This window comes from Salmo salar, chromosome ssa04 (genome assembly GCF_905237065.1).
Source record: "Salmo salar chromosome ssa04, Ssal_v3.1, whole genome shotgun sequence".
Classification (NCBI taxonomy): domain Eukaryota; kingdom Metazoa; phylum Chordata; class Actinopteri; order Salmoniformes; family Salmonidae; genus Salmo; species Salmo salar.
The window spans coordinates 50,411,457-50,424,043 of record NC_059445.1 but is presented as its reverse complement, the minus strand read 5'-3'; positions in this window follow the sequence as shown (position 1 = coordinate 50,424,043).

Here is a 12,587-nt window from a genome sequence, read left to right as displayed (position 1 = left end):
ACAGAAATGCAATGGTTTATAGGATCACTCTAAAACTTTGCACATACACTGCTGCCATCTAGTGGCCAAAATGTATATTGCACCTGGGCTGGAATAATACATTATTGCCTTTCTCTTGCATTTCAAAGATGATGGTACAAAACATTTTTCTTTGTATTATCTTTTACCAGATATATTGTGTTATATTCTCCTTCATTCCAAGAGAAGCCAGACTTCCTCCAAAAATGTCCCAATTAAAAAACATAAAATAATATATCTTTGGTCTCTGTGTTTCATAATTTTCCTTCAATTCGCAAGAAGCTGAATGTATCTCACAGGAGAAAGCATCTGACAGAGAGAAACAGCGCCCCTCTGTCTCTCTACGTGTATGCCATCTATCTGAAGCGATCTGGACTCCCTTGACAAAAAAAGTATAACAAATGTGCCAATCAGCGTTGAGCTAAACCGAGTGAGCTCAACTGTGAATGGTTCTGGCGCATCCCCAAAAAATTATCAAGGGAAGACAGTTCGAATTTGGCGTCACTCCTATCAAATCCCATTGTCATTGACAGAAAATCTTGAATTGTTGCATCTCGTTGTGTTGGGCCTTTCCTAAATTAGCCATGGATGAAGATAGGGATTTGGACTTCTGGTTTACTTAATTCCCTGTACTGACCAATGATTATAACGGCGATTCTGATCCAATCATTAATTCATACATTGTTGTGCCCCTGGCCTGAGAGGATAGAAGTTCAATATGTAGCTAGAGGTAGAAGGCTAATGTTAACTAGCTAACATTGCCCATGAATGAAAGGGCTTGGCTTCCCCAGGGATTTGACCCACGCACCGCTACTGATGGCCTGGAGATTGAAGTTGTTTATCAGTCTCTCGGTCCCAGCTTTGATGCACCTGTACTGTCTCCACCTTCTAGATGGTAGCAGGGTGAACAGGCTGTGGCTCTGGTGGCTGAGGTCCTTGATGATCTTCTTGGCCTTCCTGTGACACCGGGTGCTGTAGATGTCCTGGAGGGCAGGCAGTGTGCCCCCGATGATGCGTTGGGCTGACCGCACTACTCTCTGGAAAGCCCTGCGGTTGCGGGTGGTGCAATTGCTGTAACATGCGGTAATACAACCTGACAGGATGCTCTTGGTGGTGCATCTGTAGATGTTTGTGAGGGGTCAAGACACATTTCTTCAGCCTCCTGAGGTTGAAGAGGCTCTGTTGTGCCTTCTTCAATGTGCTGTCAGTGTGAAGGGACCATTTCATATCCTCAGTGATGTGCACGCAGAGGAACTTAAAGCTTTTGACCCTCTCCACTGTAGATAATACATTGTTAATACAAATTTGGGCATCATTCATCTCAATCAATACATGACTTACTTTACATAACGATTGCTGGGTTTTCTCGGAAAGCCTGCTTTATGTTGCATAGGTGTCTGTCTGTCTTTTGAAGAGCACAATAATCAAAATGGTATTGATCCTTGATACCACCATCAATTAATTTGATGACATTAACTGTAATAATCACTGAATGAACAAAGATCATTTGCAGTAGAAAATAGCACTTGAAGTCAAATATTAATTTTATGAGGATACACGGGGTGGCGCCAGAGACCTATACAAAAAACATGTTTTGTTTTCCTCTTTGTCATCTGTAAGCAAAATGATCATTAACAAAGGTTATCAGGGACAAACTAAGCTCTATTTTATAGGATTCATTAGCAACTAATTCGCTGCATGAAATAATGGTATGAGGCGTTCCAAAGATAGGCTACAACATTTCAGAGGAATAAAATACATTTCTGAAAAAAAGTCTAAATGAAATGCGATGAAAGAGGCTACATGACATGTCGTGGTTTTGTGTGAAAAGGATATTCAAAGAAACTGAACAGGAATAACTAAGAGTCAGAGAATTAAGAGGGTTGTTTGAAGGTGAGGTGTGTGTGTGTGTGTGTGTGTGTGTGTGTGTGTGTGTGTGTGTGTGTGTGTGTGTGTGTGTGTGTGTGTGTGTGTGTGTGTGTGTGTGTGTGTGTGTGTGTGTGTGTGTGTGTGTGTGTGTGTGTGTGTGTGTGTGTGTGTGTGTGTGTGTGTGTGTGTGTGTGTGTGTGTGTGCGTGTGTGTGTGTGCACGTGCTTGCATGCGTGTGTGAGAGAGAGGCACTTAATTATAATACCTTGACGCACTCTCTCCTCCAGTATCACCATCCAACGGAAGTGAGACAGAGAGAGAGAGAGAAAACATGGTCAGCCTCCATCCATGTAATGATTTGGAAGGTGGATGTGCTTGTGTGGTGGTATGGAGTTAGAGATGGGAGGGAAGGGGTTAATAAAACACTTGGCTAAGTTCATTCAGCAAGCTAGTGGCCCATGGAAATGTATGTACTGTGTAGGGATGATGGAGATGGTGGGGTTTAGTTCATCATAGCACAGTAGCATGTGGCTGGGCCAAAGATGTGCTGCTGCAGATGAACATATGGATGATTAGCATGGGAGCTGAGCTCAGTCTGGGCGTCCTGCTCTGTACAGTATGTGAGGAGGGGAGAGGAGGCGCTCCCAGGGGAGGCCCAGGATTTTGGGCTGATGGGGGAGGAAGAGGGTGGGAAGAGGTAGAGGAGGTGGAGAGATCACCACTCTACACTACAGCAGCTCGGGCCCGGATCCACAAGGTGGCAAAAGGAAACTTGTGTCCCCTCTAGTTTTATGTCCCTATATCAAAAAAGCAGAGTGACAGGTTGGCACAAAATCTGTATCTCCACTGTGTCAGCACAATGGACAGAGTGTGCCCGGTGTGTGTAGGGGGGCTATGGAAAGCTTAGGTAAATTCTTTACAAAAAAATGATCATCTGTGGTAGGCTAAATTAATAACGTGATACGCCTCTGCCTTTAATATTTGATTTGGATTTACAAGGGTGGAGTCAAATTTACCGTTGTAGCAGTTTCACTCAACATGCGTCACGCCCCACCACTACAGTGTTTAGTTAGTGTCTTAGCTAGCTGTAAAAAGCATTAGCTTTATAGCCTATTTAGCTAGCTGTAAAAAGCATTCGCTTTATAGCCTATTTAGCTAGCTGTAAAAAGCATTAGCTTTATAGCCTATTTAGCTAGCTCGGACCTAACAATGGATATCAGAAATTGGCTTCACCAAAGTACCGAAACAAAGCCAAAGGAGAAGGGGACACCTGGTTACTGTGTCAGTGGATGTTAAAAGTTGTGACAGCATTGTGAAGTTATATTACGTGGTGGACAGTACAGTAGGCCAGGAGGACAGAGGAGAAGAAACTGAGTGTAAAAGACTGTTCTTGGATGCTGTCATTGGTGAAATGTCAGAACGATTCAGAGAACACAACAGCTAACTGGTGGAGGCCCTGTGTGCCCTTGACCCAGAGAGCCATAACTTTCTAGATGTTAAAAAGGTGAAACCACTGCTGGATATAAGCAAAACAGATTTGGTGGAAGCGTAGTGTGTAAGGCACTGTCCATGGTGCTGATAGAGTGCAGCGGAGATTTCAAACCAACCTGTCACTTCTTGGTCAAAAGCACTCAATGGTCTCTGCATTTAAACGTTTATGTTTATTGTGGTATAGCATGATATAAGTAGAATTCAATATAATTACAATGTAAGAATTCAAATGACGCCGCTGGGTAAAGCTACATATGGGTATGATTCATCATAGAAATAGATACATTCTATTGTGGTTTTCTTAGTAGCCTATTGGTTTGCGTTGCTGTAAATGGAACTGTACTTATTAGAAACGTGTTCATGGTAGGCTGTCATTGCTTAAATGATTACGTGGGTGAAATTTGATCCACAGAAGTTACTGAAGTCATGAGCGGCATGATTTTCCATGTTTGAAGCAGGCCTGTGCAAGGCTGCATCTCACTGTAGGAGGTTGTAGGATATGCTTGTGTTTGATTACTGTTAATGTAACTAGCCTAAATATAGATTGTGTCATGCCTTTATCCATCTGATATTTTGTTTACTAGGCCTACTTGGTGCCACTGTTTTGTTCTGTTCACATTCATTCATTCGTTCGCATTCGCAGTTGTGTCGGTATTCTAAGCCAAACTGTTGTTCAGTATTTTTGTTTGCATGCATGAATAACTAGGCTACTACTTTCAGCATTTAGTTTGCATTATTTTGGTAAGACAGCTGTGTGTATGGCTGCATTCAGATAGGCTGTTTGCACAGGAGGTTGGTGTCACCTTAATTGAGGAGGACGGGCTTGTGGTAATGGCTGGAACAGAATGAGTGGAATGGTATCAATTGCATCAAACACATGGTTTCCATGTGCTTTAGTGTGTAGGACGCTATCCATTGTGCTGATACAGCGCAGCGGAGATAGGCTACAGATTTCGTGTCAATCTGTCACTTCAAAAGCAATCATTCAATGGTCTCAGAGTCTCAGCATTTGAACTTTATGTTTATTGTGGTATATACGCAGAATTCAATATAATTCCAATGCAAGAACCCCCCCCAAAAAAAAATTGTGCCCCCTCATCAATTTCAACTGCCCCCCCAAGTCACTTTATTCTGGTGCCGGGTCTGCAGCAGCTCTCTGAAAAGTGCTGACCTGCGCTCTTTTGTGGACATTTTTCAATGCTGGCAGCAGCACAAGAATCCCCTCGTCCATTCACCCCTTCTCCATCCCACCTCAATTTCCCTTTCCCAGATCAGAGTGGTGATCTCATATACAGTCATTGGATGATCTTATAGGAAAAATAGTGAGGTTAAGTAAGCTCTCTGCCTATCTTAACAGATGTACGAACAGACTGTATGTCCTTCACATCCTGTATAGAGTTCTACCTCATCTGCTCTAACCTAATATGAAGCTTCCAACTGGGCATCACATGGTTTGACCTGCATGCGTGTGTGTGTGTGTGTGTGTGTGTGTGTGTGTGTGTGTGTGTGTGTGTGTGTGTGTGTGTGTGTGTGTGTGTGTGTGTGTGTGTGTGTGTGTGTGTGTGTGTGTGTGTGTGTGTGTGTGTGTGTGTGCGCATGCGTGCTTGTGAGGTTCTATTTGACCTCTCCTCTGAAATGGAATGTGACACATTTTGGACACACCTCATTCAAGGGTTTTTCTTTCTACATTGTAGAATAATAGTGAAGACAAAACTATGAACTATGAAATAACACATATGGAATCATGTAGTAACCAAAAAAGTTTCACACAAATTAAAATATATTTTATATTTGAGATTCTTCAAAGTAGCCACCCTTTGCCTTGATTACAGCTTTGCACACTCTTGGTATTTTCTCAAACAGCTTCACCTGGAAAGTCTTGAAGTCTTGAAGGAGTTCCCACATATGCTGAGCACTTGCTGGCTGCTTTTCCTTCACTCTGCGGTCCAACTCATCCCAAACCATCTCACTTAGGTTAAGGTCGGGTGATTGTGGAGGCCAGGTCAACTGATGCAGCACTCCATCACTCTCCTTCTTGGTCAAATAGCCCTTACACAGCCTGGAGGTGTGTTGGGTCATTGTCCTGTTGAAAACAAATGATAGTCCCACTAAACTGTCAGAGCAGCTCACAGATCACTGCACCTGTACATAGCTCATCTGTAAATAGCCCCTCCAATCTACCTCATCCCCATACTGTATTTATTTATTTATTTATTTATCTTGCTCCTTTGCACCCCAGTATCTCTCTTATGTTTGTTTATTCCATGTGTAACTCTGTGTTGTTGTATGTGTCGAACTGCTTTGCTTTATCTTGGCCAGGTCGCAGTTGCAAATTGTTCTCAACTAGCCTTCCTGGTTAAATAAAGGTGAAATAAATACATTTTAAACCAGATGGGATGGCGTATCGCTGCAGAATGCTGTGGTAGGCATGCTGGTTAAGTGTGCCTTAAATTCTAAATAAATCACAGACAGTGTCACCAGCAAAGCACCCCCAAAACATCACACCTCCTCCTCCATGTGTCACGGTGGGAACCACACAATGCGGAGATCATCCGTTCCCCTATGCTGCGTCTCACAAAGACACAGCGGTTGGAACCAAAAATCTGAAATTTGGACAAATCAGACCAAAGGACAGATTTCCACCCGTCTAATATCCAATGCTCATGTTTCTTGGCCCAAGGAAGTCTCTTCTTATTATTGGTGTCCTTTAGTGGTGGTTTCTTTGCAACAATTAGTCCATGAAGGCCTGATTCACACAGTCTCTTCTGAACAGTTGATGTTGAGATGTGTCTTTTACTTGAACTCTGTGAAGCATTTATTTGGGCTGCAATTTCCGAGGCTGGTAACTCTAATGAACTTATCCTCTGCAGCAGAAGGAACTCTGGGTCTTCCTTTCCTGTGGCGGTCCTCATGAGAGCCAGTTTCATCATAGCGCTTGATGGTTTTTGTGACTGCACTTTCAAAGTTCTTGACATTTTCCGCATTGACTGACCTTCGTGTCTTAAAGTAATGATGGACTTTCGTTTCTCTTTGCTTATTTGAGCTGTTCTTGCCATAATATGGACTTGGTCTTTTACCAAATAGGGATATCTTCTGTATACCACCCCTACCTTGTCACAACACAACTGATTGGCTCAAACGCATTAAGAAGGAAAGTCATTTCACAAATTAACTTTTAACAAGGCACACCTGTTAATTGAAATGCATACCAGGTAACTAATTCATGAAGCTGGTTGAGAGAATGCCAAGAGTGTGCAAAGCTGTCATCAAGGCAAAGGGTGGCTACTTTGAAGAATCTCAAATATAAAATATATTTTGATTTGTTTAAAACTTTTTTGGTTACTACATGATTCCGTATGTGTTGTTTCATTGTTTTGATGTCTTCACTATTATTTTACAATGTAGAAAATAGTAAAAATAAAGAAAAACCCTTGAATGAGTAGGTGTGTCCAAACTTTTGACTGGTACTGTATGTGCTCCTACTGTAACTGACTCTCCGCTGCTCAGACCTTCTGTGTTTTGATTCATTTAGGCACTAGCAGACATGAAAAAAACTCTCCAGATGTTCCTTAAATCAAGCATGTGTCACGCCCTGACCTGAGAGAGACGGTTTGTTTCTCTATGTTGTTAGGTCAGGGTGTGGGGTGGGCATTCAATGATGTCTATTTCTTTGTGTTGAGCCGAGTATGGTTCCTAATCAGAGGCAGCTGTCTATCGTTGTCTCTGATTAGGAATCATACTTAGGCAGCCTTTCCCCACCTGTAGTTGTGGGATCTTATTTTTGTACTGCTTGTTAAGCCTGCCAGACGTGACGGTCGTTATCATTGTTTCTTATTTTGTGTATAGTTTTCTGATTTAAAATAAATACAAGGATGAACACTTACCACGCTGCACCTTGGTCTACTCCTTTTGACGATCGTGACAGCATGGAGGAAGGGAGACAGCAGGTTATTTAGGGAATTATGACAGTTGTCACGGATCCCTCTGGAACTTTCATCACGCACACCTGTCCCCTATTCCCACTGATTGTATTTATATATATGTGCCCTTTGGTTTCCATGGTGCTGTCGATTATTGTTACAATGTCCATGGGTGCGTGAGTACCTGTGCTGTGTGTTTTGGCTTTCGAGCCATTGTGGATTACGCAGATGATTACGGGTCTCGTCCTGTGTGTTAATCATTGTGTGCGTGTATATTTATTCGAGGTACTCCTCGCTCTTTTGTTTGGGTTTCAATCCTGTGTTTTGTATGGTGTTTTCGTCTTCATCCCCTTGCCTTTACACGGCACGCCGTAATTTGGGGTATAATAAAAAGAAATATTACGCATTCCTGCACCTTTCTCCCGAATCTCTTCATACCAATGTGACAACGGAACCTGCAAATAAATAACTCTCCAGATGTTCCTTAAATCAAGCATGGAGAAAGGGAGACAGCAGGTTATTTAGGGAATCATGACAGTACCTGTAAAACATCATTTGTTTTGGGGGGGGGGGGGTATATATGAGAATCACAGCTGTAGTGTGGTAGGAGTCTTATTGAATAGCTGCCAAGCTGTGTTATCTGTTTACTTGGGGAGCTGGCCTGGTAACAGAGTGTTTTAAACCTGCCAATGGCTCTTTCCTCTGGCTCTAAATCATAGCCCTGGGAGATGGACTGCCTGAGGGGGTTGTGCACTGTGCAGCTCTCTGCATCCGCTAGACACACGGATCAGAGAGTAGACCTGGGTCAAGGGCATAGAAATATAATCCATGGACTCTACAATATTTATATGGTTGAGGCACTGAGATAGATGTCTTCCACATGTCATAATAGGAATAGGAGGCAGTCCAGGGATTCAACGGTTAATCCAAGCTCTGTATAGCTGTTGGCATATGGTGACAGGAAAATGGTGTTCACATCTTTAATACATAAGGGTACCAGTGTATCATTCGATAATAGAATGCACACCCAAGCAGTTTTGAAAAACGAAGAATCAGCAGAAACGAGCCATGACTGCTCTGATCATCAAGCTAGTAGTCAATCTCTAAGCACAAAGTAATAAGGGAGACTGTTCTGTGTAGGCTGCACATAGCCAGTCAGTATTAAATACACTGGCAATTTATTTATTCGCTGTAAAGGCTGTATTGGGCTTTCACCAGAAGATTATGTTCACCTAATTAACTAGAGTCATTAAAACTAGACTCATTAAGGAAGAAGGAGTGTGTGTGTGTGTGTGTGTGTGTGTGTGTGTGTGTGTGTGTGTGTGTGTGTGTGTGTGGGGGGTGTATAGTATGTATGAGTGTTTGTGTGTTAGAATGGCTGATCATTAGGCAAGAGAATGATGTGTGTGTATGTATGTGTGTGTGTGTAGGGGGGGTTGAAGCAATCAATGCGTTTTTAAAGCCGGATGTCTTCATTTTCTGAGCTGACCAACAATGACTGTATTAAGGAGCACTGACCTGTCTAACTGGATGTTTTGTGTCATTGAAGCCACTAATGAGCACATGGCTGTTCCTGACTGGAGGTATACAGATGTGCAGTTAGCATGTGCAGCTCCTCCATGTTTGTCCTGGATTCCCTGTGACGTGAAGCCATGTAGTGATGTCAGAGATGTCAGGGCAATGTGACAAAGATTAACCCTCCTTCTCCAGACCATCACTGTGATGAATGTCAAAGCACACCCCTGGCACTCTCTGCCATTCACTGTAACACTCCCTCTTTCTCTCCCTCCCCCCTGCCTTCTTCTCTCCCTCTCTCTCTGCCTCTTTCTCTCCCTCCCCCTGCCTTCTTCTCTCCCTCTCTCTGCCTCTTTCTCTCCCTCCCCCTGCCTTCTTCTCTCCCTCTCTCTCTGCCTCTTTCTCTCCCTCCCCCCTGCCTTCTTCTCTCCCTCTCTCTCTGCCTCTTTCTCTCCCTCCCCCTGCCTTCTTGTCTCACTCTCTCTCTTTCCCCTCAAACACCAGCCTTGTGTCTCCACCAGCTTCTCCTTTGCCCTGGCTGTCTCCATCCAACCCTACTTCCTTCTAAACCTGACAATACAGTTTTCTTTTCTTTTCTGTCTTTCATTTTATTTTTCTCTCAATCTCCCTCTCATTCTCTCACTAGATGTTAATGACATGTTTCATATGCAATCTTCGGCTGACTTTGTAGTCCAATTATCCTCCAAGTTGAGCGAAAGCTGACTGATCCTCTTGTGAAGAAGTACCATTTCAGATATCAAACGTTACTAATTTAAAACGTCACACATCTTGGCTAATAATAACACTTCATGGTCTACTCTAAAGTATAAATGACAACCATGACCATCACTCTTTTTACATTCTCTCTGACATAAGGATGTCCACTAAATGGGATAATAGAATACGGACACCGTGGGGGGTGGGGGATGTTATAAAATATCACTTTATTAGGACCACACCCTAAAACCGATGATTAGATAAGATGATCATGGTTAAATTATCATTGGAACCACAGAAATGGTTTGATACCATTAACCGTTCTATCTCAAGATTTTATTGGAGACAGGAAATGCCAGGATTAAAGTTTCAAAATTGCAACACGGTAAACTCAAAGTTTGATTAGGAGCACCAGATTTCAAAAATATTATTTGACCTTTGAAATTACTACCATAACCAAATGTCTCAATTATCCGAGTGCAAACTCACCTTCCTAGATTGATGTAGAAGTTTCCTATCTAAAACCACTTACGACGTGCCTTATATTTCCCAATCTGTAAAAAAAGTGATTACGCTAAACTGGAAAAGCAGATTGAATGTTTCAACCATACACTGGCTTAACCTACTGTCTGAACCTGGCCTCCCTGGAGAGATCTACCTTCAGCTAACAAACTGAAGGACTTTAACCCAATCTGGGAAACATTCCTATCCTACATTGCCCTCAGAAACCCCAGACAACATCAAGTATGCCACCTCCTACCTAATTCACAGCCCTATGCTAACCAGCAGCTTATCCACCAGTCTTGTTTTGTCCGGTGCTGTCCTGTCTTGTCCAGTTCTATCCTGTCTTGTCCCGTTCCTTCCTGTCCTGTCTTGTGTTTACCACAACCCTAGTGATTAAACAACCTGTGAATATGTCTGAGTATCTTTAGTTGTTTTGTCTTGATATGTTTGGTTTTGAGTATTGTATTGTCTGTTATTTGTGACTTATTAGTCCTCGTAAACTGTCTATAAAAAAATGGTAAGTCATAGTGTGATGTACATGGTATGTTGTTCGAAAAGATACCATGCTTATTTTCTTTTAGAAGTTATGGCATACATTTAATTTCCTAACAGAAATGGAATTCTGCAATCAGTCAATGCCATCACAACTGTACTCTTGTACAAAGCTTATGTACCCACTATAACAACACTGATGAAATGTGGGCTACATTGCATGTATGTATTCCATGTACACAGGTATCTGCGGTCAGCACTAAACCTAATGAAGACTTTGAAACATTGTAATCTGTATCAGTGCAGCAGGAAATACTGTATGGAGCAGTGAACAGTGAGTCAGTATTCATTTCCATTGATTGTGGACAACGGTGGTGGTGGTGGTGGTGTGTGACCTCCTATGGCCTCTTGGAGCTAATAAAGGTCTCCACTAAGTAATCCACCCCAGTGGAAATCATCTGAGCTGAAGCCAACATATGGTTCCTCAGTTTTATTTCTCATCGCCTGCCCATGCATATTCTATCAGACAGCATGCCGTGCGCCAGCCTGTTTCATAATGGAGACTTTGCTAGATGCAAGGCAAGATGGTGTGTGTTTTTGTTTTATGTAATCCGTTCACTGTAAATCAGATTTCATATTCCATGTACAGTCACAGAAAACGGCTTCCCAATATCCTTATAGCTGGATACACCCCAAAAAATGCTGAGTTGTTTTGATGACCCAGCTGCTGGGTTGCAGGCATTGGATCACTTACAGCAGTTGGGTTGTTTTCTTTAAAAAGAGAAAGGTTGGGTTGTTGAGGCTGGGTTATTAATGCTGAGTTATTGAGATATGACCCAGCGGTTTTGAACAGAATACTGGAAGTGTGGCTAAGTAAGGGTGTGGCTTTCAGATTATTATTTTTGGCCAACCATGAGAGTAAATGTCATTCTGGTTAATCTGTTCTGTTATATTGTTAAAGGAAAACTCCATCCAAAAACTATATTTTGTTATTTGTTTCATTAGTCCATTTGTTGATAGTCCCAAAATGTTTCGTTTGTCAGCAATCAAGTTTTCAAGATATATAACTTTCAGAATACAGAAATACAGCTGGTATGATGTATTTTGCATCATATGATGCTTCAGTTAACATATGTTAAGGTGGAACACTGACAGTTTAGTAGCTTTAATGAAGTTTACAAATATGTAAGAGTTCCTTAAAAGCCTATGCAAATCCCAATGTTGGGATAGTTACCACTTTGTTACAATATGTAAATAATTATGTTATTAATGTTACATTAAAATATGTAATGTGTTGATTTATTTATGAAAATTTAAATGGCAATGCACCAACTTAACGTGATGTACAGGAAAGGCATTTACTCTACCAGTGATTAAAAATAACAATGTGAAATCCACGCCCCTAATAAGACATCCCTCCTGAATAACCCATAGAATGGCATTGACTCCTTGTCAAAATAAAGATTCAATCAAATCAAATCACATTTTATTTGTCACATGCGCCAAGTACAACACCTTACAGTGAAATAGTTACTTACAAGCCCTTAACCAACAAAGCAGTTTTAGGAAAATACCTAAAAAAGTAAGAGATAAGAAAAACTAATAATTTAGGAGCAGCAGTAAATAACAATAGCGAGGCTATATACTGGTAATTATGTACATGCAGGTAGGGTTATTAAAGTGGCTATGCATAGATAATAACAGACATACTATATTTATTTCTCAACTAATATGAACTATTATTTACTCTACCAGTGATTAGATGGCATAGATGACATGTATTTTTTCCCCTGACCCTGTTTTGAGATAAGTGCATAATAATGGTCCATGCTACGGAGCGCGCAACACTCCGGGAAAAGGGCACAATGGCCACTGGCCACAAAAGGCATGGATTTTTTTGGGGTGCATTACGGCCACACAAAGGGGATGCCGGCATGAAATTCAAGGCAATATCAAGTGCTTGTCAAATTGTGAATGAGAGACTGATGTAGTGTGTACAGCCTGCGCAAAAACACCCAAAGCAGAGCTCATGCCTTTCAAGCTGTTTTTTCAAATCATCAT